This window comes from Pan troglodytes, chromosome 21, assembly GCF_028858775.2.
Source record: "Pan troglodytes isolate AG18354 chromosome 21, NHGRI_mPanTro3-v2.0_pri, whole genome shotgun sequence".
In the NCBI taxonomy this organism is placed as follows: domain Eukaryota; kingdom Metazoa; phylum Chordata; class Mammalia; order Primates; family Hominidae; genus Pan; species Pan troglodytes.
The window spans coordinates 12,017,719-12,032,088 of NC_072419.2; the positions used below are offsets into that span (position 1 = coordinate 12,017,719).

Here is a 14,370-nt window from a genome sequence, read left to right on the forward strand (position 1 = left end):
TTCAATAGGTTTTTCTTCTTTCTTCATTTTTCCTTCCCTCCTTACCACATTACACACCCTCCTTTTATTTCTTCCCTTGCCATTGTATTGTTTTCTGTTTGTTTGAGACAGAGTCTCACTCTATCACCCAGGCTGGAGTGCAGTGGTGAGATCTCAGCTCACTGCAACCTCCACCTCCCGAGTTCAAGCGATTCTTCTGCCTCAGCATCCCGAGTAGCTGGGACTACAGGCGCACGCCACCATGTCTGGCTAATTTTTGTATTTTTAGTAGAGACTGAGTTTCACCATATTGTCCAGGCTGGTCTCAAACTCCTGACCTCGTGATCCGCATGCTTTGGCCTCCCAAAGTGCTGGGATTATAGGTGTAAGCCACCACGCCCAGTCTGTATTGTTATTGTTATTGCTATTGTTAATATAAATGAGGCCTCAGGACTTAGAGCTTCACAACTAAATAATACCTGTGTACATCATTTTGTATTTTCAAGTTGTTTTTACAAATATCATCTTATCTGATGCACATTATAACTGAATAAGATAAATGGGACAAACTTCATCCCTATTTACAGATAAGGACAAAATTCCAAAGATTTGCAGAGCTACAGGGCTGGTTAGAGCAGGTCCCTCCTCCGAGAGCAGATCTCCCTCCCTTAGTGTTATCTCACCCCTCCTGGGCCTGGGAAACCTAAAGATACTTTGTGAACGCATGTCTGTATCTACAGAAAGCTCTGCTAGTTAAAGAAACTACCCTAGACCAAGCTGCGCTCTAAGGGGCTGGTGAGCTCTGTTATTTTTTAAATTACTTTAAATATTTTTTCTTTTTAATTAAAATAATGAGTCAAACATAGGGAGGATTACAGAAAATAATTTGGAACCAATCAGATTTATCTGAGGTGACCTTTTGCCACAGATGCTTGAAGTCCATCCATCTCTCTTATGAAATGAAATGTTACAGAAACAGCTCATTCTCTCCCTCCTCACTACTCCTTGCCTCCCTCCCAAGGCTACTTCCATCCTGAGTAGTGCTTTCTTCAGCTGCACGTTGTTCTACTGTTATATACAAGAATGAGTTACAAGTCATATGCCATCAGCTTTGCATTTTGCAAGAATTTTCACAAATATTATGCTATTGCATGTACAGACTTTAGGCTCACTGCTGAACAATGCCCTGGGCTTCTTTCATTTTTCTGCATGTCTCACTCCTCTGGCTATGCCTGTTTGGGCTGGGAGAGAATACAGGGAATGTCCAAGATATTAGCAGTTCCTATGGCAGCAAGTGCTGGTTTCCGTGACTGTGGTTCCCTAAGAGAGGCAGAAAAGCAAGGGGACTGAGCTTCCACTGTGCACTTAATCGCAGGGCCATAGCCCAGGTAGGTTGTAAAGGCCGATGACATCCCAAGACAGGCTGGAACTTGAACTGACATTTTACAGAGGAAAACCAGGCCCAGAAAAGAGAATGGTTGCTTTAATGTCACACTTCCAGAAATTGGTAAAGCAGGAACCAGCTCAGAGCTTATGACACCTTTGTACTAAACACATTGCCTTTAGGCAGTCTTATTCTTCATCCGGTAAACAGCAGATCATGGATTTGATTGTTTTCTTTCTTTCTTTCTTTCTTTTTTTTTTTTTTTTTTTTTGAGACGGGAGTCTTGCTTTGCCGCCCAGGCTGGTGTGCAGTGGCGCAAACTTGGATTTGATTGTTTTCTTGCCTCTGCTCCCCTGAGGAAAATGCCAGCAAACTATAAAATTTCATTCCCTGAGATCCTGGCAAGCTACATTGGACTTAGGTGTCTGCTGTTTCTGGGAGGCAGCAAGGATCTGAGTTTGGGGGAAGATCAGGTCACCGGGCTGAAGAGTAGCCCGAAGATCTTTTTTACCTGGATCGCCATCTGGTGGCAGATTCGATAACAACCGCTCTAATTCATCATCTGAAATGCAAAGTGGTTGCAGCTCAAGTTTTCCTTGCTCCTCTTGGGACTTGCTCGTTCCTCATTAAAGCATCCCTATGCCCACTCTATACAAGACACATTTACTTTGAGCTGCATCCCTGAGATAATCGACTCCAAGCCAATATTTCTGTGTGTCAGTCACAGTAAATGGAGCTGTGGCATGGAAAATAAGAAGAAAGCGTTGTTCCTGACCCCAAGGAATTTAAGTTAACTAGGTGAGACAGGCATACAAGCAGCTGACCAGAGTCGGAGTCCGTGTGACCAAGAATGGACAGGCTGGGGGAATGCAGAGGGAGGAGGCCTTGGTGGGGAAGCTAGTGTCTGAGTTCTCAAGGAACAATGGGAATTCTGAGGTTGGGGAGGGGCAGGGACACTGGAGGAGGGGAGGACAGGGCATGGCCGCTTCCTCCCTCCCTGTTTCCCCTTCTCCTTGGGGCCTTGCTCTCTTTCTCTTCCTCTTTACTCACCCCACTACCAATAGCCCTGCAATTCATGACCACCCGAAGTGTCCATTTTCCGGGAGAAGATTGGGCTCCTTAGCCTCTTCCTACAGACCTTTCTCTCTGCTTCTTCCCATGGGTCCTTCTGACATCTGAATAGAATGACCAAGGCATAAATCTCAATCATCGAGGTTTATTAAGTCAGCTTGAGGGTGCTTCCAGGAAAAATACAAGCCACAGGTACATCTGTGGCTGTTTTTCTCAAGAGAGTTTCAGGGGATTTAGTATTTACACATTTCCTTAAATGGGGGAAAGGATTTTAGGAAAAAGGGCAGATAGGTGGTAAGGCGAATGGCTACATTCCTGTGAGACTCTAGCTACTGCCTGGTAAATCTACATTTTACATAAGACAAACTGGATGTTTGAAAAGAAAAAGAGAGTAAAGGAAGAGTCAAGTATGCACATGTCTCTGGGTAGGTAGAGGAATGAGTCTTGTCTTTATTCTGCACCTGCACTTCTATCTAAGCTTGCAATCAACATTATCAGCATGCAATCAACTTTAATTTTAGCAGCTAGGCTGGGCATGGTGGTTCATGCCTGTAATCCCAGCACTTTGGGAGGCCAAGGCGGGCAGATCACTTGAGGTTAGGAATTCGAGACCGACCTGGATGAAATGGTGAAACTCCATCTCTACTAAAAATACAAAAATTAAGGCCAGGTACGATGGCTCATGCTTGTAATCCCAGCACTTTGGGAGGTCAAGGCAAGTGGATCACCTAAGGTCAGGAGTTCAAGACCAGCCTGACCAACATGGTGAAACCCTATCTCTACTAAAAATACAACAATTAGCTGGGTGTGGTGGAGCATGCCTGTCCCAGCTACTCAGGAGGCTGAGACAGGATAATCGCTTGAACCCAGGAGGCGGAGGTTGCAGTGAGCTGAGATCACGCCATTGCACTCCAGCCCAGGCAATAGAATGAAATTCCTTCTCAAAAAAAAAAAAAAAAATTAGCCAGGCATGGTGGCATGCACCTGTAATCCCAGCTACTTGGAAAGCTGAGGCAGGAGAATCACATGAACCCAGGGGGCAGAGGTTGCAGTGAGCCGAGATCGCATCACTGCATTCCAGCCTGGGCGACAGAATGAGAGTTAGTCTCAAAAAAAAAAAAAAATTAAGAACTAGACTTAGTTTGTAGACCTAAAGTTACAATTGGCATATCCTTGTGTTGCCAAAAAAAAAAAGGGGTCCCAATCCAGACCCTAAGAGAAAGTTCTTGGATCTCGTGCAGGAGGGAATTCCAGGCGAGTCACAGAGTTCAGGGGGGAGGGAAGGTTTATTGAAGGCTACTCAAATACAGGGTAGGGTGTCCTCAGAAAGCAAGCGGAGGAATGCCTCGTCTTTACGTTTTTCGTATATAGGAGTCTTGTCTATGTAGAGACTGAGCTAAGCTGTGTCTACCTGTGGGTGGGCTGGAAGCATGACCAAATTTATTATTCTGTTGATTTAAAGAAAACTACTGGTGGCACATGCCTGTAATCCAGCATTGGGAGGCCAAGGTGGGAGGACTGCTTGAGCCCAGGAATTCAACATCAGCCTGGACAACATAGCAAGACCTCGTCCCTATTTTTAAAATAAAATTTGTTCTACAAAAAAATTAAAAAGAAAAAGAAGGCCGGGCGTGGTCGCTCACGCCTGTAATCCCAGCACTTTAGGAGGCCCAGGCGGGTGGATCACGAGGTCAGGAGAACGAGATCGTCCTGGCTAACACGGTGAAACCCCGTCTCTACTAAAAAGACAAAAAATTAGCCGGGAGTGGTTGCAGGTGCCTGTAGTCCCAGCTACTCGGGAGGCTGAGGCGGGAGAATGGCGTGAACCCAGAAGGCGGAGCTTGCAGTGAGCGGAGATCGCGCCACTGCACTCCAGCCTGGGCGACAGAGCGAGCCTCTGCCTCAAAAAAAAAAAAAAAAAAAAAAAAGAAAACTATTGGCTGGGTGCGGTGACTCATTCCTGTAATCTCAGACCTTTGGGAGACTGGCCAGCAAACTGTTTGAGCTCAGGAGTTCGAGACCAGCCTGAGCAACAAGGCAAAACCCTATCTCTACTAAAAATACAAAAATTAGCCTGCGTGGTGGCACACGCCTGTGGCCCCAGCTACTCAGGAGGCTGAGGTGGAAGGATCTCTTGAGCCAGGGTGGTGGAGTCTGTGGGGAGGCGGAGTTTGCAGTGAGCCAAGATCACACCATTTGCACTCCATCGCGGGCAACAGAGTGAGACTCTGTTGGGAAAAAATAAGAAAGAGAGAAACAGAGAGAAGAAAGAAAGAGAAAGGAAGGAAGGAAGGAAAGAAAGAAAAAAAAGAAAGAAAGGAAGAAAGAAAAGAGAAGGAAAGGAATCTATCCTTGACACTTTAGTGTGTGAGTGCATCAAAGCATAATTATAATTATCTTGAAAGCGTATACTATTATGGGTATTGAGACATCTGGACTTTCTTTTGTTGTAGGATTGTGTCCTTGTAGGTATCCTTGGGCTGTTTCCTCAATTGTAAATATCTTATGACCATAGTTTGTGATTGGCAAAGAATGTGCCTTCCTGGTTTTCAAATGGAGTTCATTTTAAAATGGTGTCACCCTGGCTCTCCTATGTTCCTGTTTCCCTTGCTTATAGGAGGCCAGCAAAGAATTTACTTATGAATGATCTGTGGGGGCAGGCCTTTGTAGATGCTTGAGGCCTTTTACCTTTCCATGGGGATCTGGCTGATGCATAATGCTAGTAACAGGTATTCATTTGAAAGTGGGTGTTGCACGACTCAGCATCTGGGCTTAAGTTTGGAGGTCCTGACATTTTTAAATTTCCTTTTCATTTCCCCTATTCTTCAAAGCTTTTGGAGAAAGCGTTGAGGAAGACACGAGATTGTGGTTTATTGGTTTATCCAATCCTATGTTACCATGAAGGCTCCCTCTTAGGTGGTCACATCCTAGAGAGGGGGAAATTACATCAGAAAAGGACCAATGCCAAATTACAGCTACAAAGGGAAAGTAATCCTGGAAGCTGATTTAAGCTATGTGACTGTGTCTTCAATTAAAATATTCAGTCCCTCTCCCTCCCCCTCCCCCTCTCCCTCCCTTCGGTCTCCCTCTGTTGCTGAGGCTGGACTGTACTGCCATGGTCTCGGCTCGCTGCAGCCTCCCTGTCCCGGGCTCCCGTGGTTCTCCTGCCTCCGCCTGCCGAGTGCCTGGAATTGCCGGCGTGCGCCGCCACGCCTGACTGGTTTTTGTATTTTTGGAGAAGATGGGGTATCGCCCTGTTGACCGGGCTGGCCTCCGGCTCCTGACCTCGAGTGGTCTGCCCGCCTCGGCCTCCCGGGGTGCTGGGATTGCAGACAGAGTCTCGCTCACTCAATGCTCAGTGTTGCCCAGGCTGGAGTGTAGTGGCGTGATCTCGGCTCGCTACAACCTCCACCTCCCAGCCGCCTGCCTTGGCCTCCCAAAGTGCTAAGATTACAGCCTCTGCCCGGCCGCCCATCGTCTGGGATGTGAGGAGCCCCTCTGCCCGGCCGCCCCGTCTGGGAGGTGAGGAGCACCTCTGCCCGGCCGCCCCGTCTGGGAGGTGAGGAGCGCCGCTGCCCGGCCGCCCCATCTGGGAGGTGAGGAGCACCTCTGCCTGGCCACCCATCGTCTGAGAAGTGGGGAGCCCCTCTGCCCGGCCGCCCCGTCTGGGATGTGAGGAGCCCCTCTGCCCGGCTGCCCAGTCTGGAAAGTGAGGAGCGCTGCTGCCCGGCCGCCCCGTCTGGGAGGTGAGGAGCACCTCTGCCTGGCCACCCATCGTCTGAGAAGTGGGGAGCCCCTCTGCCCGGCCGCCCCGTCTGGGAGGTGAGGAGCGCCTCTGCCCGGCTGCCCCGTCTGGGAGGTGAGGAGCGCCGCTGCCCGGCCGCCCCATCTGGGAGGTGAGGAGCACCTCTGCCTGGCCGCCCATCGTCTGAGAAGTGGGGAGCCCCTCTGCCCGGCCGCCCCGTCTGGGATGTGAGGAGCCCCTCTGCCCGGCTGCCCAGTCTGGAAAGTGAGGAGCGCTGCTGCCCGGCCGCCCCGTCTGGGAGGTGAGGAGCACCTCTGCCTGGCCACCCATCGTCTGAGAAGTGGGGAGCCCCTCTGCCCGGCCGCCCCGTCTGGGAAGTGAGGAGCGCCTCTGCCCGGCGGCCCATCATCTGGGAAGTGAGAAGCGCCGCTGCCCAGCTGCCCCGTCTGGGAAGTGAGGAGTGCCTCTGCCCGGCGGCCCATCATCTGGGAAGTGAGAAGCGCCGCTGCCCAGCTGCCCTGTCTGGGAAGTGAGGAGCACCTCTGCCCGGCCAGCCATCGTCTGGGAGGTGAGGAGCGCCTCTGCCCGGCCGCCCCGTCTGGGAAGTGTACCCAACAGCTCCGAAGAGACAGCGACCATTGAGAACGGGCCATGATGACGATGGCGGTTTTGTTGAAAAGAAAAGGGGGAAATGTGGGGAAAAGAAAGAGAGATCAGATTGTTCCTGTGTCTGTGTAGAAAGAAGTAGACATAGGAGACTCCATTTTGTTCCATACTAAGAAAAATTCTTCTGCCTTGGGATGCTGTTAATCTATAACCTTACCCCCAAACCCGTGCTCTCTGAAACATGTGCTGTGTCAACTCAGGGTTAAATGGATTAAGGGCGGTGCAAGATGTGCCTTGTTAAACAGATGGTTGAAGGCAGCATGCTCCTTAAGAGTCATCACCACTCCCTAATCTCAAGTACCCAGGGACACAAACACTGTGGAAGGCCGCAGGGACCTCTGCCTAGGAAAACCAGAGACCTTTGTTCACGTGTTTATCTGCTGACCTTCTCTCCACTATTATCCTATGACCCTGCCACATCCCCTTCTCTGAGAAACACCCAAGAATGATCAATAAATACTAATATATATATATATTCTTTGGGCAATCATTATTCTAATCCTAGGTTAATTTTTTATGAGTCTCTGAAGCACTTTCATTACAGCAGCAATCTGACAGGTTTTTCTGGACTGTAGTTTGAATCAAGTGTTTAAATGAACTTTCTGAAAAGTGCATACATCAGCAGGCAAAACAGTTGCTTATATGTAAGTTGCTGTCATTTCTCCCAAAGCTTAAGGTGTATAGCATTAGTTTGCAGAGCTTTAAGAAAAGCACAGTTTTAATTTCTAGTAATTTCAAGTCAGGGACAAAAAGGGGAGAAAAAGAAAAAAATTTTTTTAATGTTAGTTTAGAGGCGTATAGCCAGGAAAAAGTTCAGGATCCAGTCTAAACTGTAGACAAATAATAAGATCTTAAAAATAATGAACAAAGGCTGGGCACCGTGGCTCATGCCTGTAATCCCAGCACTTTGGGAGGCTGAGGTGAGTGGATCATCTGAGGTCAGGAGTTCGAGACCAGCCTGGCCAACATGGTGAAATCCTGTCTCTACTAAAACTACAAAAATTAGCCAGGTGTGGTGGCACGAATCTGTAATCCCAGCTACTTGGGAGGCTGCAACAGGAGAATCACTTGAACCCAGGAGGTGAAGGTTGCATGAGCCAAGATCGTGCCATTGCACTCCAGCCTGGGCGACAGAGCAAGACTCCATCTCAATAATAATAATCATCATCATCATCCTTCTCAAAGGTAGAATCTAATAACAAGTGTACTATAGTTTCTTTTGAAACATATGGTTTTTTTTAATCTCCAGTCCCCCATTTCTACAAAAAACAAATCATGTTAGGACCAATTTATTTGCAAAATATGTTTTAGTCTCATTATCCTTGGCCTGATTATTTGCATAAGGCACAGCAAGAATAATGATTGGGCTGTATAGGTTTCTTTTATTTTTTTAATTTTTAATTATCAGTCACCTAGGCAAGAGTGAAGTGGCACAACCATGGCTCACTGCAGCCTCAACATCCTGGGCTCAAGCAATCCTCCCACCTCAGCCTCGAGTAGCTAGGACTACAGGCATGCGTCACCAGGCCCGGTTAATTTATTTTTTGTCGAGATGGGGTCTTACTATATTACCCAGGCTGGTCTTGAACTCCTGGCCTCAGGCAGTCCTCCCATCTTAGCCTCCCAAAGCACTGGAATTAGAGGTGTTAGCCACCGTGACCAGACAAGGCCCCTTTTCAACTGGCTTTGCCGGAACTTTTCCTAAGGAATCTCAGATTAGACTTTTAAAAGCCTCTTGAGGTTAGCCAATCCAAGGTTTTATCTGTGCCCTCAGATACCTGTACAAATTGGGTACATTCCTCTCTTCTCAGGCCGGGCACAGTGGCTCACGCCTATAATCTCAGCAGTTTGGAAGCCCGAGGTGGGAGGATCACTTGAACCCAGGAGTTCAAGACCAGCATGGGCAACACAGGGAGACACCCTATCCACAAAAAAAAAAAAAAAAAAAAAATTAGCCAGGTGTGGTGGCACATGCCTGTGGTCCTAGCTACTTGGGGAGCTGAGGTAGGAGGATCACTTGAGTCCTGGAGGTTGAAGCTACAAGAACTGTGATCATGCCACTGCACTCCAGCCTGGGAGAAAGAGTGAGACCCCAACTCAAAAAAAAAAAAATCTCTCTTCTCAAGGTCTCAAAATAACTCAAGTTTCCCAGGCTCATTAGAAAGTGACATGGGTCAGGAACTTTGTAAAGGAATTGCATAGACAAGGTAATAGGCCAGTGTTTCCAATGGATTTTTATCAGCTCTGTAGAGTCAACCTCCATTCCTCAAAGCTTTCTGATCATATCTGAATATATACCATTCCAATTAAAGCCTTGGAAAAATAACCAGTGTCTCTAATTGTGTCCTGTTACACAAGAAAACAGATTCTTATTGAACTTATGCAAATAACCATGTTGCCATAAATTAATAATACTCACAATAGTTTCCAAATTCTGAAGAAATCAGCTAGAGGGAAAGAAATATGCTTTAAATATTGCTCAAAACAGTATACTTTACTTAATTTGTTGTGTGCTGTAAACAGTTCAAAAGAAAAAAGTTGGCTGGGTGCGGTGGCTCACATCTGTAATCCTAGCACTTTGGGAGGCCGAGGCAGGTGGATCACCTGAGGTCAGGAGTTCAAGACCAGCCTGGCCAACATGGTGAAACCCCCTCTCTACTAAAAAATACAAAAATTAGCTGGGTGTGGTGGCACGCTGCTGTAATCCCAACTACTTTGGAGGCTGAGGCTGGAGAATCATTTGAACCTGGGAGGTGGAGGTTGCAGTGAGCTGAGATTGTGCCACTACACTCCAGCCTGGGCAACAGAGCAAGACTCTGTCTCAAAAAAAAAAAAGTTTTCTTGACTGGAAAACAAAAGAATCAGCAATGTTTCAAACCCAAAAGTAAAAAAAATTATTTCAGTCCTCTATTAGTTTAGTCCCATGTAATTAACTCTTGTTCTGCTTGATACTGAGTTAGTAATCCTCATGAATGCATCAGCTTTTTTTGTTTGTTTTGATACAGGGTCTTGCTGTCGCCCTGGCTGCAGTGCAGTGGCATGAACACAGCTCACTGCAGCCTTGAACTCTCAGACTCAATGGATCCTTTCGCCTCAGTCCCCCAAGTAGCTTGGACCACAGACACATGCCACCATGCCTGGCTAATTTTTGTATTTTTTTTAGAGACAGGGTTTCACCATGTTGCCCAGGCTGGTCTCGAACTCCTGTGGCTCAAGCAATCCACTGACCTCGGTCTCCCGAAGTGCTGGACTTATAGATGTTAACCACTGCTCTCAGCCTTGGCTTTTTAATTACAGCCCTGGAAGTTTTTTCTAATCCAATGGTATGCTCTCTAAAGTTATTGGAAACCTGTATTTTTCTTTTTAATTTAAGTTCTAGGATACATGTACAGAATCTGCAGGTTTGTTACATAGGTATATGTGTGCCATGGTGATTTGCTGCACTTATCAACCTGTCATCTAGGCTTTAAGCCTCACATGCATTACATATTTTTTCTAAAGCTCTCCCTCCCCTTGCCCCCCACCCCCCAACAGGCCCCACCTGGTGTGATGTTCCCCTCCCTGTGTCCATGTGTTCTCATTGTTCAATTCCCACCTATGAGTGAGAATATGTGGTGTTTGGTTTTCTGTCCTTGTGATAGTTTGCTGAGAATGATGGCTTCCAGCTTCATCCACGTCCTTACAAAGGACATGAACTCATTCTTTTTTATGGCTGCATAGTGGTTCCATGGTATATATGTGCCACATTTTCTTTATCCAGTCTATCATTGATGGGCATTTGGGTTGGTTTCAAGTCTTTGTTATTGTAAATACTGCTGCAATAAACATACGTGTGCATGTGTCTTTACAGTAGAATGATTTATAATCCTTTGAGTATGTATCTACCCAGTAATGGGATTGCTGGGTCAAATGGTATTTTTGGTTCTAGATCCTTGAGGAATTGCCACATTGTCTTCCACAATGGTTGAACTAATTTACACTTCCACCAACAGTGTAAAAGCATTCCTATTTCTCCACAGCCTCACCAGCATCTGTTGTTTCCTGACTTTTTATTAATCGCCATTCTGACTGGCATGAGATGGTATCTCATTGTGGTTTTGATTTGTATTTCTCTGATGGCCAGTGATGGTGAGCATTTTTTCATGTGTCTGTTGGCTGCATAAATGTCTTCTTTTGAGAAGTGTCTGTTCATATCCTTTGCCCACTTATTGATGGGGTTGTTTAATGTTTTTCTTGTAAATTTGTTTAAGTTCTTTGTAGATTCTGGATATTAGCCCTTTGTCAGATGGGTAGCTTGCAAAAATTTTCTCCCATTCTGTAGGTCTCCTGTTCACTCTGATGATAGTTTCTTTTGCTGTGCAGAAGCTCTTTAGTTTAATTAGATCCCATTTGTCAATTTTGGCTTTTGTTGCAATTACTTTTGGTGTTTTAGTCATGAAGTCTTTGCCCATGCCTGTGTCCTGAATGGTATTGCCTAGGTTATCTTCTAAGGTTTTTCTGTTGTGTTTTGAGATGGAGTTTCACTCTTGTTGCCCAGGCTGGAGTGCAATGGTGCAGTCTCAGCTCACTGCAACCTCCGCCTCCTGGGTTCAAGCAATTCTCATGCCTCAGCCTCCCAAGTAGCTGGGGCTACAGGCGCATGCCACCATGCCCAGCTAATTTTTGTATTTGTAGTAGAGACGGGGTTTCACCATGTTGGCCAGGCCGGTCTTGAACTCTTGACCTCAGGTGATCCACCCACCTCAGCCTCCCAAAATGCTGGGATTACAGGCGTGAACCACTGCGCCTGACCTCTTCTAAGGTTTTTATGGTTTGGGGTTTTACATTTAAGTCTTTAATCCACCTTGAGTTAACTTTTGTATAAGGTGTAAGGAAGGGGTCCAATTTCTGTTTTCTGCATATGGCTAGCCAGTTTTCCCAGCATCATTTATTAAATAGGGAATCCTTTCCCCATTGCTTGTTTTTGTCAGGTTTGTCAAAGATCAGATGGTTGTAGATGTGTGGTGCTATTTCTGAGGTCTCTGTTCTGTTCTGTTGGTCTATTTATCTGTTTTAGTACCAGTACCATACTGTTTTGGTTACTGTAGCCTTATAGTATAGTTTGAAGTCAGGTAGTGTGATGCCTCCAGCTTTGTTCTTTTTGCTTAGGATTATCTTGGCTATGTGGGCTCTTTTTTGGTTCCATATGAAGTTTAAAGTAGTTTTTTCTAGTTCTGCAAAGAAAGTCAATGATAGCTTGATGGGAATAGCATTGAATCTATAAATTATTTGGGGCAGTATGGCCATTTTCATGATATCGATTCTTCCTATCCATGAGCATGGAATGTTTTTCTGTTTGTTTGTGTCCTCTCTTATTTCCTTGAGCAGTTCTTTGTAATTCTCCTTGAAGAGGTCCTTCATTTCCTTTGTAAGTTGTATTCTTAGGTATTTTATTTTCTTTGTAGCAGCTGTGAATGGGAGTTCACTCATGATTTGGCTCTCTGCTTGTCTATTATAGGTGTATAGGAATGCTTGTGATTTTTTCACATTGATTTTGTATCCTGAGACTGCTGAAGTTGCTTATCAGCTTAAGGAGTTTTTGAGCTGAGAGACGATGGGGTTTTCTAAATATACAATCATGTCGTGTGCAAACAGAGACAATTTTACTTCCTTTCTTCCTATTTGAATACCCATTATTTCTTTCTCCTGCCTGATTGTGCTGGCCAGAACTTCCAATACTATGTTGAATAGGAGTGGTGATAGAGGGCATCCTTATCTTGTGCCGGTTTTCAAATGGAATGCTTCCAGCTTTTGCCCATTCAGCATGATATTGACTATGGGTTTGTCATAAATAGCTCTTATTATTTTGAGATATGTTCCATCAAAATCCTAGTTTATTGAGAGTTTTTAGCATGAAGGGATGTTGAATTTTATTGAAGGTCTTTTCTGCATCTATTTAGATAATCATGTGGTTTTTGTCATTGGTTCTGTTTATATGATGAATTATGTTTATTGATTTGTGTATGTTGAACCAGCCTTGCATCCCAGGGATGAAGCTGACTTGATCATGGTAGATAAGCTTTTTGATGTGGTGCTGGACTCGGTTTGCCAGTATTTTATTGAGGATTTTCGCATTGATGTTCATCAGGAATATTGGCCTGAAATTTTCTTTTTTTGTTGTTGTGTCTTTGCCAGGTTTTGGTATCAGGATGATGCTGGCCTCATAAAATGAGCTAGGGAGGAGTCCCTCTTTTTCTGTTCTTTGGAATAGTTTCAGAAGGAATGGTACCAGCTCCTTTTTATACCTCTAGTAGAATTCGGCTGTGAATCCATCTGATCCTGGGCTTTTTTTCGTTGGTAGGCTACTAATTACTGCCTCAATTTCAGAACTTGTTATTGGTCTATTCAGGGATTCAACTTCTTGCTGGTTTAGTCTTGGGAGGGTGTATGTGTCCAGGAATTTATCCATTTCTTCTAGATTTTCTAGTTTACTGGCTTAGAGGTGTTTATAGTATTCTCTGATGGTAGTTTGTATTTCTGTGGGATCAGTTGTGATATCCCCTTTATCATTTTTTATTGTGTCTATTTGATTTTCTCCCTTTTCTTCTTTACTAGTCTAGCTAGCGGTTCATCTATTTTGTTAATCTTCTCATAAAACCAGCTCCTGGATTGATTGATTTTTTTGAAGGGTTTTTTGTGTCTCTATCTCCTTCAGTTCTGCTCTGATCTTAGTTTTTCTAGTCTTCTGCTAGCTTTTGAATGTGTTTGCTCTTGCTTCTCTAGTTCTTTTAATTGTGATGTTAGGGTATCGATTCTAGATCTTTCCAGCTTTCTGATGTGGGCATTTAGTGCTATAAATTTCCCTCTTAACACTGCTTTAGCTGTGTCCTAGAGATTCTGGTATGTTGTCTCTTTGTTCTCATTGGTTTCAAAGAACTTCTTTATTTCTTCCTTCATTTCATTATTTACCCAGTAGTCATTCAGGAGCAGTTGTTCAATTTCCATGTAGTAGTGCGGTTTTGAATGTATTTCTTAATCCTGAGTTCTAATTTGATGCACTGTGGTCAGACAGACTGTTATGATTTCTGTTCTTTTGCATTTGCTGAGGAGTGTTTTCCTTCCAATTACGTGGTCATTTTAGAATAAATGCTATGTGGCACTGAGAAGAATGTATATTCTGTTGATTTGGGGTGGAGAGTTCTGTAGATGTCTATTAGGTCCACTTGGTCCAGAGCTGAGTTCAAGTCCTGAATATCCTTGTCAATTTTCTGTCTTGTTGATCTGTCTAACATATTGGCAGTGGGATGTTAAAGTCTTCTATTATTATTGTACGGAAGTCTAAGTCTCTTTGTAGGTCTCTGAAAACTTGTTTTATGAATCTGGTTGCATGTATATTTAGGATAGTTAGCTCTTGTTGCATTAATCCCTTTACCATTATGTAATGCCCTTCTTTATCTTTTTTGATCTTTGTTGGTTTAAAGTCTGTTTTATCAGAGACTAGGATTGCAACTCCTGCTTTTTTTTTTCTTTCCATTTGCTTGGTAAA

General features: G+C 44.9%; 1 protein-coding gene across 1 annotated transcript in view; it reads right to left on the reverse strand.

The window, feature by feature from the left end:
- The window catches only part of LOC107969937 (uncharacterized), a 38,934-nt gene that overhangs the window by 14,722 nt on the left and 9,842 nt on the right, over positions 1-14,370 (reverse strand). The window lies entirely within an intron of this gene.